The 10,839-nt window shown below is 44.3% G+C and overlaps 2 protein-coding genes and 1 pseudogene across 4 annotated transcripts in view; 1 reads left to right on the forward strand and 2 right to left on the reverse strand.

Annotated features, from left to right (window-relative positions):
* Positions 1 to 10,839, forward strand: part of LOC117093612 (zinc finger protein 813-like) — a 361,257-nt gene that overhangs the window by 47,520 nt on the left and 302,898 nt on the right. The window lies entirely within an intron of this gene.
* LOC117093610 (zinc finger protein 83-like) overlaps positions 1 to 10,839 on the reverse strand; it is a 241,235-nt gene that overhangs the window by 26,009 nt on the left and 204,387 nt on the right.
* LOC117093648 lies at positions 3,325 to 4,066 on the reverse strand (annotated as a pseudogene).

Consider the following 10,839-nt stretch of genomic DNA (forward strand, 5'->3'; position numbering starts at 1 on the left):
TGAGGATAGCCACCTGGAAACATCAACTCCAGATGAATGGGATCAGAGTTCCAAAGTAGAGACGTTAAGGTTTCACATACAGGGAAAGACAGAGAATCTTTAGCAGAATCATGACAGTTTTCATTCAAGACCAATGCATAGGCTGCAGCAACTTGTTTGGTTACTGACGATACAATTTGAGGAAGTCTACTTTATCACTCCGTAAGAAGTAACAATGATCCCATGAGGTCTTAGCTCTGGGGCTGCTTAGTCTTCCTAATTATTGACAGGAAAACTCTTTTCTTTGAGAAGGAGTATTGCTCTGTCGCCCAGGGGTGCAATCTCAGCTTACTGCAACCTCCACCTCCTGGGTTCAAGCAGTTCTCCTGATTCTAATTGTCAGTCCCCTCTGCAACCAGCCCCCCACTCCACCCTTTTACCGAGGTCCCTGCCCCTCCCCACTATGCTGCCCCAGTCTGAGGGGAGCTCACCCACACCACCTTCAGGACTCTACCTGCTCAAACAAGGCGCTTTACATTAAAACTATTTTCAACTTAAGAGGAAAAACGATTCAGCGTTCAGTACTGGTGGCCCACTACAACATGTTGTTTTACCTTCGATTGTTTGAAACAGTAACTTGAAACGGGTAATAAAATCAGGTACGACAGAAGATCTATGATATTTGGGGTAATATCACGGCACATCAGAACCAATTCACCAATTAGAACCCGGAGGATTTAGTCCAGGCCGGCAAGGGGGTGACAGTAGGCGACATAGCGGCCCAGCTGAGAGAGCCCGAACCCGACCCTTGCAGGCCCACGCCCTTCATAACAACACCCCCCCAGACCCCGCCCCCAAGATGACGATAACCCTCTGGTTCTGCCCTTTCCCGCTGTATGGCCTGGCTCCCAGGCAGCCTCCTCCCTCTTGCCCCGCCCCAGTCTTGTTCCAGGTATCGCCCCCATGCTCTAGCTCTCCTAGGTTCCTGCTTAACAATTTATACACTCATGTACCACAGAGTCCTAAGCACAAATATGGACGACACCAATCTCTGGTAATGTATCTGACAGACTGAGCGTCTGCCTCAAGAACATAGCAATAGCAATACTGAGTGAAGTATTAGTAAGTTTCATGTATCTATATAATCGATCATTTATTATCTGCAGCTTTAAATTGGCTAAAATTACATAGCATGGGTTTTTATTTTAATCAAATATTAGAAATCTATCATTGACAAATGGAATCTAATCACACAAAGTTGAAGAGCATTTCCCTATGTTGAATAAATATGAAGTCGTTCAGATTTTGGAACTGATTTAGTGCTTTGCATTACACCTAGTTACTTTCTTTTCTTTTACTGTTTTTTGAGATGCAGTTTCTCTCTTGTTGCCCAGACTGGAGTGCAATGGCGGCATCTCGGTCATTCTGGAACTGATTTTGTGCTAGTTTTTTTCTTACTCTTTTTTTTCTGTGTTCATGAGCTTGTGAACCAAAAGTATCTAACAGGTCTCAATCAATTTAGAAATCTATTTTGCCAAGGTTAAAAATGCACTCCTGATAGCCTCAGGAGGTCCTGACGACGTGTGCCCAAGGTGTTCAGGCTCCAGTTTGGTTTTACTCATTTTACAGAGACATGAGACATCAATCAGTACATAGAAGATGTACATTAAGTCGGTCTGGAAAGGTGGAAACACTGGAACTGGGGGGCTTCCGGGTCACAGGTAGATAACAAATGATCACATTCTTTGAGTGACTGATCAGCCTTCCACTGAATACACAATTTTTTTTTTTTTTGAGACGGAGTCTTGCTCTGCCGCCCAGGCTGGAGTGCAGTGGCCGGCTCTCAGCTCACTGCAAGCTCCACCTCCCGGGTTCACGCCATTCTCCTGTCTCAGCCTCCCGAGTAGCTGGGACTACAGGCGCCCGCCTCATCGCCCGGCTAGTTTTTTGTATTTTTTTTTTTTAGTAGAGACGGGGTTTCACCGTGTTAGCCAGGATGGTCTCGATCTCCTGATCTCGTGATCCGCCCGTCTCGGCCTCCCAAAGTGCTGGGATTACAGGCTTGAGCCACCGCGCCCGGCCTTTTTTTTTTTTTTTTTGAGACGGAGTCTGGCTCTGTCGCCCAGGCTGGAGTGCAGTGGCCGGATCTCAGCTCACTGCAAGCTCCGCCTCCCGGTTCACGCCATTCTCCTGCCTCCGCCTCCCAAGTAGCTGGGACTACAGGCGCCCGCCTCGTCGCCCGGCTAGTTTTTTGTATTCTTTAGTAGAGACGGGGTTTCACCGTATTAGCCAGGATTGTCTCGATCTCCTGACCTCGTGATCCGCCCGTCTCGGCCTCCCAAAGTGCTGGGATTACAGGCTTGAGCCACCGCGCCCGGCCTGAATACACAATTTATATATGAGAGGGAGTAGAGGATAGTCACTTATGCCTTAGTCTGGCTCAGTGGCTCTGAATTTTTACATAAATAGGGCAGGTGAAGAAATCAGATAGGGGGCCGGGCGCGGTGGCTCAAGCCTGTAATCCCAGCACTTTGGGAGGCCGAGACGGGCGGATCACGAGGTCAGGAGATCAAGACCATCCTGGCTAACATGGTGAAACCCCGTCTCTACTAAAAAATACAAAAAAAAAAACTAGCCGGGCGAGGTGGCGGGCGCCTGTAGTCCCAGCTACTCGGGAGGCTGAGGCAGGAGAATGGCGGGAACCCGGGAGGTGGAGCTTGCAGTGAGCTGAGATCCGGCCACTGCACTCCAGCCCGGGCAACAGAGCGAGACTCTGTCTCAAAAAAAAAAAAAAAAAAAAAAAAAGAAATCAGATAGGCATTTGTCTCGGGTGTGCAGAGGGATGGGTTCTGTCCCACACTTGTGCAGATAAGCTATCAGTTTACATTACCAGGGAGGAATTCAACAGAACTATTTTAGGGTGAAGATCTTGAGGCTCCCAGTTCGTGAGGGGAGTATTGTAGCTTTTCTCTTTTTCTTTCCTTCCTTCCTTCCTTTCTTCTTTTTTGAGACAGTTTCACTCTTGCACAAGTAGGAGTGCAGTGGCCCAATCTCTGCTCACCACAACCTTCACCTCTTGGGTTCAAGTGATTCTCTTGCCTCAGCCTCTTGAGTAGCTGGGATTACAGGCAGGCACCACCACGCCTGGCTAATTTAGTATTTTTAGTAAAGACGGGGTATCTCCATGTTGGTCAGGCTGGTCTCGAACTCCCAACCTCAGGTGATCAACTGCACCCAGCCTCTCTGTAACTGTCTTTTACATACTTGTAGCTATCTTGTTTAGGAATAAAATGGAAGGCAGGTTTGTCTGACATAGTTCCCAGCTTGACTTTTCTCTTTGGCTTAGCAATTTTTATTTTTCTTTCACAAGCTTGTGACTGACATAATGCTTTGACACACTGAGATTGCTTTATATAGATTTTCCATAACAGTAAAGTCCAAGGGTCTATCATGAACTGGGTTAGGAGAGACAAGAAGATTCCCAGGAGTCTCCTGGCCTCAAGCAACCATCCCACCTTAGTCTTCCAAAGTGCGAGAACCACAGCTGTGATCCACTGAACCCAGTGGAGTCTCCATCTCAAAAAATCCAAAAGCAGTTCACAAATTATGGATCCCTATGGAATTACATCATTTTACTTTATTTTTTTGAAAAGACTCACATATTTATTGTTGAACCCAGCCAATGAATGCATTCATAACAGAATCAGAGAGAAAAAATGTATTAGCAATAAAAAATCTCCAACTCTCCAGATAGTGGTGACATTTTCAGTTTGATATGGTAACGTGATTGTGACGCTTAGACAGCATAAATATGTGTGCCATCTCATCTGTAATTCTTTATAGACCCATCTTGGTTCTTCTCCAATGTCTCCTTTTAGAGTGGTACCTGATTTTATTACCAGTTTTCATCTGAATCCACTGGGGGAATCGGATGATTTTACTTTTGTTTCTTGGCCAGGAATCCCTTAATCCTGAAACTCTTGTGAGAGGATATGGTGAGAAGCAGAGTCAAGTGCACACCACAATGGTGAAGAAAAGAAAAGAAGGGGCTTGACATCTTTATTTTTATTTATTTTTTGAGACGGAGTATTGCTCTTGTTCCCCAGGCTGGAGTGCAATGGCGCCATCTTGGCTCACTGCAACCTCCACCTACAGGGTTCTAGCGATTTTCCTGCCTCAGCCTCCCAAGTAGCTGGGATTACAGGCACCCACCACCATACCCAGCTAATTTTTGTATTTGTAGTAGAGATGGGGTTTCACCGTGTTAACCAGGCTGGTCTCAAACTCCTATTTTTTCTGCTGTTAGCTGTCAGTCCTCTTCATTACGGCACAAATAAGATTAATTTTTGTCTGTAAAACTGATGTGGATGGTCTGCCTGCCACTCCATGCATCACTTTCAACATTGTCTTGTCCCAACTCAAAATGAGTTATCCATTTACAAACTGGTGATTTTTGGGGGGCATCATCACCATAACATTTTCATAAAGGATTAATGATTTCATTATTTCTCTACCCAAACTTTACTGTAGTATTCTTCTTTTGAGACAGTGTCTTGTTCTGTCACCTACACTGGAGTGCAGTGGCATGATCACAGCTCACTGCAGCCTCGACCTTCCAGGCCCAAGCCATCCTCCCACCACAGACTACACAGTAGTTGAGACTGCAGGCATATGCCATCATGCCCAGATAATTTTTGGATTTTTTTGTAGAGAAGGGGGTTTCACCATGTTGCCCATTCTGGTCTTGAATACCTGCGCTCACATGCCACACCTGTCTCGGTCTCTGAAAGTGCTGGTGTTACAGGCCTGACCCACGTCATCTGTTCTAATCAGAAATTTGATGTTTTTTCTTGTTTCAATTTTAGCAGAATTTGTATTGCTTTGATATAGTCTCTTTTCAAACTCATGTCTTATCCTTCTGATTGCCTCAAACTAGAGCCTGTTCAGACATGTTATAACCAATTTGTATCAGTTCATTTGGGTGCAAAAGGTGTGAAATTTCTGCACAATTTTCTCATAATATGTATTTTTCCATGAACTTCTTAAAGACCCCTTGTACAAGGAACTGTATTCAAGAGGATATAAAAAGTATTGTAGATATTCAAGTGCCACTTATTTCTGGGATGCAAGGATGGTTCAACATACTCAAGCAAATCAATGTGATATGCCACTTGAACAGAATGAAAGATGAAAACCACATCATCTCAATAGATGGAGAAAAAGCATTTCACAAAATTCAACATCCAGTCATCATGGAAATCCAAAACAAAATAGAGAAGGAAATTTACCTCAACAATAGAAAGAGCATCCGTGAAATGACCAATGCAGAAATAACCAAGCAGGGAAAATGGAATGCTTTCCCTGCAGAATTTCACATGATGCAAAAATGCTCTCACCCTTTCTACTCAATAAATACTGGCTGTCCTAGCCAGAGCAATTAAATAGCAAAACAAATGAAACTCATCCAAATCAGAAAGAAGTAAAATTATATTTGTTTGTAGATGATATAATTTTCTGTGTAAAAAAATCATAAAGAGTCAACCAAAATACTACTGGAACTAATAAACACATTCAGTGTATTTACAGAATAAATTATCAGCATCAAAAATTAGTTGAATTTTGAAACATTAATAATTATAAAATAAAATTTAAAAACACTTCCATTTGCTAGAGATCTTTTTTTTTTTTTTTTTTTTTTTTGAGACGGAGTCTGCTCTGTCACCCAGACTGGAGTGCAGTGGCCGGATCTCAGCTCACTGCAAGCTCCGCCTCCCGGGTTTACGCCATTCTCCTGCCTCAGCCTCCCGAGTAGCTGGGACTACAGGCACCCACCTCGTCGCCTGGCTAGTTTTTTGTATTTTTAAGTAGAGACGGGGTTTCACCGTATTAGCCAGGATGGTCTCGATCTCCTGACCTCGTGATCCGCCCGTCTCGGCCTCCCAAAGTGCTGGGATTACAGACTTGAGCCACCGCGCCCGGCCTGCTAGAGATCTTAAAGTAAGAAATACTTAGGAATAAACGTATAAAGGTGAGAACTTTGTACCTTTAAACCTATCAACATTCATCAAAATGATTAAAAACCTTATATAAATAGAGATACAACACATATTGATGGATTGGAAAAATCAATATTGTTAAATAATTATTTAACCCAATGTGATTTAGATTCAACACAGTACCCATAATAATCCTTATCCGTTTTTGTCAAAGAAACAAAAAACAGGTTGGGAAAAGTGGCTCATGTCTCTCAGCCAGGCTGATCTCAAACTTCTGACCTCAAGTAATCTACCTGTCTTCCTCCCAAAGTGTTGGGATTACAGGCATGAGCCTCCGCACCTGGCCCAGTCCTCTTAATAAAAACACTTAAATGTCAATTAATGTTTGAATTCAATGTTAAGTCAACTCCAACTCAAGTCAATGCTGAATTGACTCTAATGTCAATTAATGTGTGATGGTTTGTTGTACTCATTGCATTGGAACAATTATCTCCCAAATGAATTTTTGATGTTCTGCAAGGAGGAACCTCAGACTGAAGATCTTGCCACACTGATGACATTTATAAGATTTCTGTCCAGTATGCATTGTCTGATGTCTAATGAGGTGTGAATGTGAAGTAAAATCTTTGCCATAATCATCACACTTGTGAGGTTTCTCTCTTGTATGAATTCTCCTGTTTTGCATAAGATGAAGTTTGACTGAAAACCTTGCCACAATCATGACATTTGTAATGTTTCTCCCTCCCAGGGAGGGAGTAGAGGTGTCCCATACCTGTGGGTTAAGATGGGGGGGATATGAGAGGAAGACGCGAAGGAGGCTTTGAACTGGGGGGAAAGGTGGCAATGAGGTGAGGCTGTAGCCGAGAAATAGTCAGGAAGTAGATAATTTGATTAAATGTCTCCACCTAATGAGGAAACTGGAGAGGTGGGCATAACTAAAAAGGAGTGCATAAAAGAATGTTGTCCAAGTTAGCACCAGAGTTGGGGAGTTTTAACGGGTTTAGAAGCCTGGCCATCAATACCCACAACAGTTATGGAGGCAAGGGAAACAGGCACTTGAAAAGAAGGTAACATGGAGTGAGTAGCCTCCATATTGATTAAGAAGGGGATGGACTTGCCCTCTACTGGGAGATTTACCTGAAGTTCAGTATCTGTGATGGTCCAGGAGGCCTCCAAGGCAATATCAGGCAGCATTAGTCTTCAGCCACTAAGCCGAGCAGATCTGGGAAGGAGTCAGAGAGCCTTAGGCCAGAGCTCTAGGGCTCTGGGAGTGGCTGCCAGGCAAGTTGGACAGTTCAATTTCCAGTGGGGTCCCACAGAGATGGGACATGGCTTAGGAGGAATCCTGGGATGTGGGCGTTTCTTGGCCCCGTGGCCAGATTTTTGGCATTTGAAGCAAGATCCTGGGGGAGGAGGTCCTGGAGGAACACGTGGCTGCTGCAGTTCAGGTGTTTTGAAGTTGTTGCGTGCTGGAGATGTGGCTGGGGTTTTCCCCACAGCGGAGGCAAGGAATTGCAACTCTTCTCTATTATCATACACCTTGAAGGCGAGGTTAATTAAGTTCTGCTGTGGGGTTTGAAGGCCAGAATCTAATTTTCAGAGCTTTTTCTAATGTCAGGAGTGGATTGGGTAATAAAATGTATATTGAGAATAAGACGGCCTTCTGGTTTCTCTGGGTCTAGGGCGGGAAAGCGTCTAAGGATTGTTGCCAAACGGGCCATGAACTGGGCTGAGTTTTTATATTTAATGTAAAAGAGCCTAAATGCTAACTGATTTGGGAGAGGTCGGCTAAAGAAAAAGGAGCATTAACCTTGACTATGCTTCAGCTCCAGCCACATCTCTAAGACGGTTAGAGAAAAAACTCTTCCCCATTCATCTGGGGAGAGGGTAGAAGTTAGGATGACATTTAAGTCACCCCAGGTTAAATTGTAGGGCAGAGTTAGATATTGGAATTCCTGTATATATTTAGTGGGGTCTGATGAGAAAGAGCCTAAATGCTGACTGATCTGAGAGAGGTCTGATAGAGAAAAAGGCACAGGTACCCTAACTATGCCTTCAGCTCCAGCCACATTTCTGAGGAGATTGTTGGGCAGGTTCGGGAGAGCTAGCTGCAGAAAGAAACTGTAAGCCAGACCAGGTGTGAGGAGGGGAGGTGCTAGAAGGATTATAGGGTGGAGGAGTGGAGGCTGAGGAAGAATTTGGACCTGGCTTGGCCTGGTGAGGAGCAGCCTGGGGAGGGGAGAGTTCAGATGGGTCCATAGAAAAGGAGGATTCAAAGGACTCAGAGTTTGGGGTGGAGACTGAAGGAACAGACAGGAGAGAAAGAAGAAAGATTTGGGATGAGTCACATTGGGAACAGAGATTAGGAAGGGACTGATGTATAAAAGAATGCCTGGACATCAGGCACCTCAGACCATCTGCCCATTTTACGACAAGAATTATCTAGATCTTATAGGATGGAGAAAGCAAAAGTGCCATTTTCTGGCTATTTAGAACAATTGTCAAGTTTGTATTGGGGTCAAGCGGTGTTGCAGAAGAAAGTAAGGCTTTTAGGTTTTAGGTCAGGTGTGAGTTGAAAAGGTTTTAAGTTCCTGAGAACACAGGCTAGGGGAGAGGAAGGAGGAATGGAGGGTGGAAGGTTGCCCATACTGAAGGAGGCAAGCCCAGAAAAAAGAAAGGGTAGAGACACGGAGAGATGGGGGTGGAAGGTAGTTGCCCCCCAGGGGAGGTGTTGCTTGCCACCAAGGTGAAGGATGGAGGTAGGCTTCCCCACGGTGATCAGACACCTCTGAAACATGGGTGAATAATCAGGCAGGTGTCCCCTCAGTGATTAAACACCAAGGGAAGACTGTGTTCCCGTGCCCGTGACCGGCGCTGCAGTTTTGGGTTCATGGATAAAACGCATCTCCTCTGTCTCTACCAGAAAAGGAAAGGAATTGAAATTAAGGGGAGAGATTGAAGGGTGGCACAGAATTGAAAGGAGAAAGAGGTTGAAGGATAGTGAGAGAGGTTGGAGAACAGAGTAAAACGAGGCCGCTTACCCAGTTTAACATTGGTGAGATGTTCCTTGGGCTGGTTGGTCTGAGGACCTGAGGTTGTAGGTGGATCTCCTCATGGGGTGAGGGTGAGGATAGGGAGCTGGTCTCCCAAAGGAGTCCCCATGTCCCAAGTTTTGTCATCAAATGTCATGCACATTCATGTGAAGAGAGTCCACCAAACAGGCTTTGTGTGAGAAACAAGGCTGTTTATTTCACCTGGGTGGTGCTGGCGGGCTGAGTCCAAGAAAGGAGTCAGCAAAGGGTGGTGGGGTTATCATTAGTTCTTAAAGGTTTGGGATAGGCGGTTGAGTTAGGAGCAATTTTTTGTGGGCAAGGGATGGATCTCACAAAGTACATTCTCAAGGGCAGGGAAAATATTACAAAGTACCCTTCTTAAGGGCGGAAGAATATCACAAAGTTCATTATCACAAGGACAGGGAGGGTGTGCTGTCATAAGGCCAATTGATCAGTTAGGGTGGGGCAGGAACAGATCATAGTGGTGGAGTGTCACCTTCTGTGGATCTTCAGTTCCTTCAAGCCATCTGGATGTACACATGCAGGTCACAGGGGATATGATGGCTTAGCATGGGCTCAGAGGCCTGACAATGGGAAATAGAGGCAAACAGCTAGGAGGTTGAAAAGACAGAAAGAAACTTCCCTGTTCTATACAACCCATTAAGTACATGTTTTCAAGATAAACACTAATCAGTCCTCAGGGAAGACGAACTGATAACACTCTTGGTCACACATAGTTCATCCTGGCTCTACTTGTTAACATAGTTGACCATCTGTGTCAGCTAATAACTTCATCCAGAAGGGAGAAAAACCCTAACCCATGTCTTTTTGGCAAGTGTGAGTTCTACAACATGGTGAAAGGTGACCTCTCTTGTGAGGCTTCTACAATACGACAGAAACTGATGTCAGCAGCACATAATAAAATTTAAAATACATGATTAAGTATAGATCATTTGAACACACAGTTTGAAGAGAGCCACCTAGAAACATCAACTCCAAATGAATGGGATCAGCATTCCCAAGTAGAGACGTTAAGGGTTCACAGACATAGGGAAAGCCAGAAAAGCTTTAGCAGAATCACCACATTTTCCATTCAAGACCAGTGCATAGGTTGCAGCAACTTGATTGGTTACAGATTGATACACTTCAAGGAAGGTACTTTATCACTCCAGAAGAAGGGACAATGATCAGAGGAGGTCTTTCTCTGGGACTGCTTAGTTTCCTAACTACCTATGACTCTTAGAAGTTGCATCTGCATACCACTGGACTCAGGTTGGATGACCACATTCTCTCAAGGCCCAGTATTATTTAAAGGTCCATAGCTTTAAATTGGAAGTATTTAAGGTTTGAATTATTTAATTTCTTACTGAGATACAAGTATTATCTTCCTTGTTGTTTCCCTTTCAAAGAGAGATCCCAAGTCCTTCAGAAATACATCCCTGGGGCAGGCACGGTGGCTCATGCCTGTAACCTAACCATAGCACTCTGGGAGGCTGAGGCAAGTGGATTACCCAAGCTCCGGAGTTCAAGACCAGTCTGGGTAACATGGTGAAACCCCGTCTCTACTAAAATATGAAAAAATTATCCGGGCATGGCAGCATGCTCCTGTAGTTCCAGCTACTTGAAAGGCTGAGGCAGGAGAATTGCTTGAACCCGGGCAGTGGTTTACTTAAAGTAAGAAATACTTAGGAATAAAAGGAAAAATATGAGAAGTTTCTACTTTGAAATCTACAAACATTCATCAACATGATTAAATAGAGCTACAACCCATATTGACGGACTGGAAAAAATTAATATTGTTAAATGATTAT

The sequence above is a fragment of the Trachypithecus francoisi genome, unplaced genomic scaffold (assembly GCF_009764315.1).
Source record: "Trachypithecus francoisi isolate TF-2019V2 unplaced genomic scaffold, Tfra_2.0 Lachesis_group12, whole genome shotgun sequence".
Classification (NCBI taxonomy): domain Eukaryota; kingdom Metazoa; phylum Chordata; class Mammalia; order Primates; family Cercopithecidae; genus Trachypithecus; species Trachypithecus francoisi.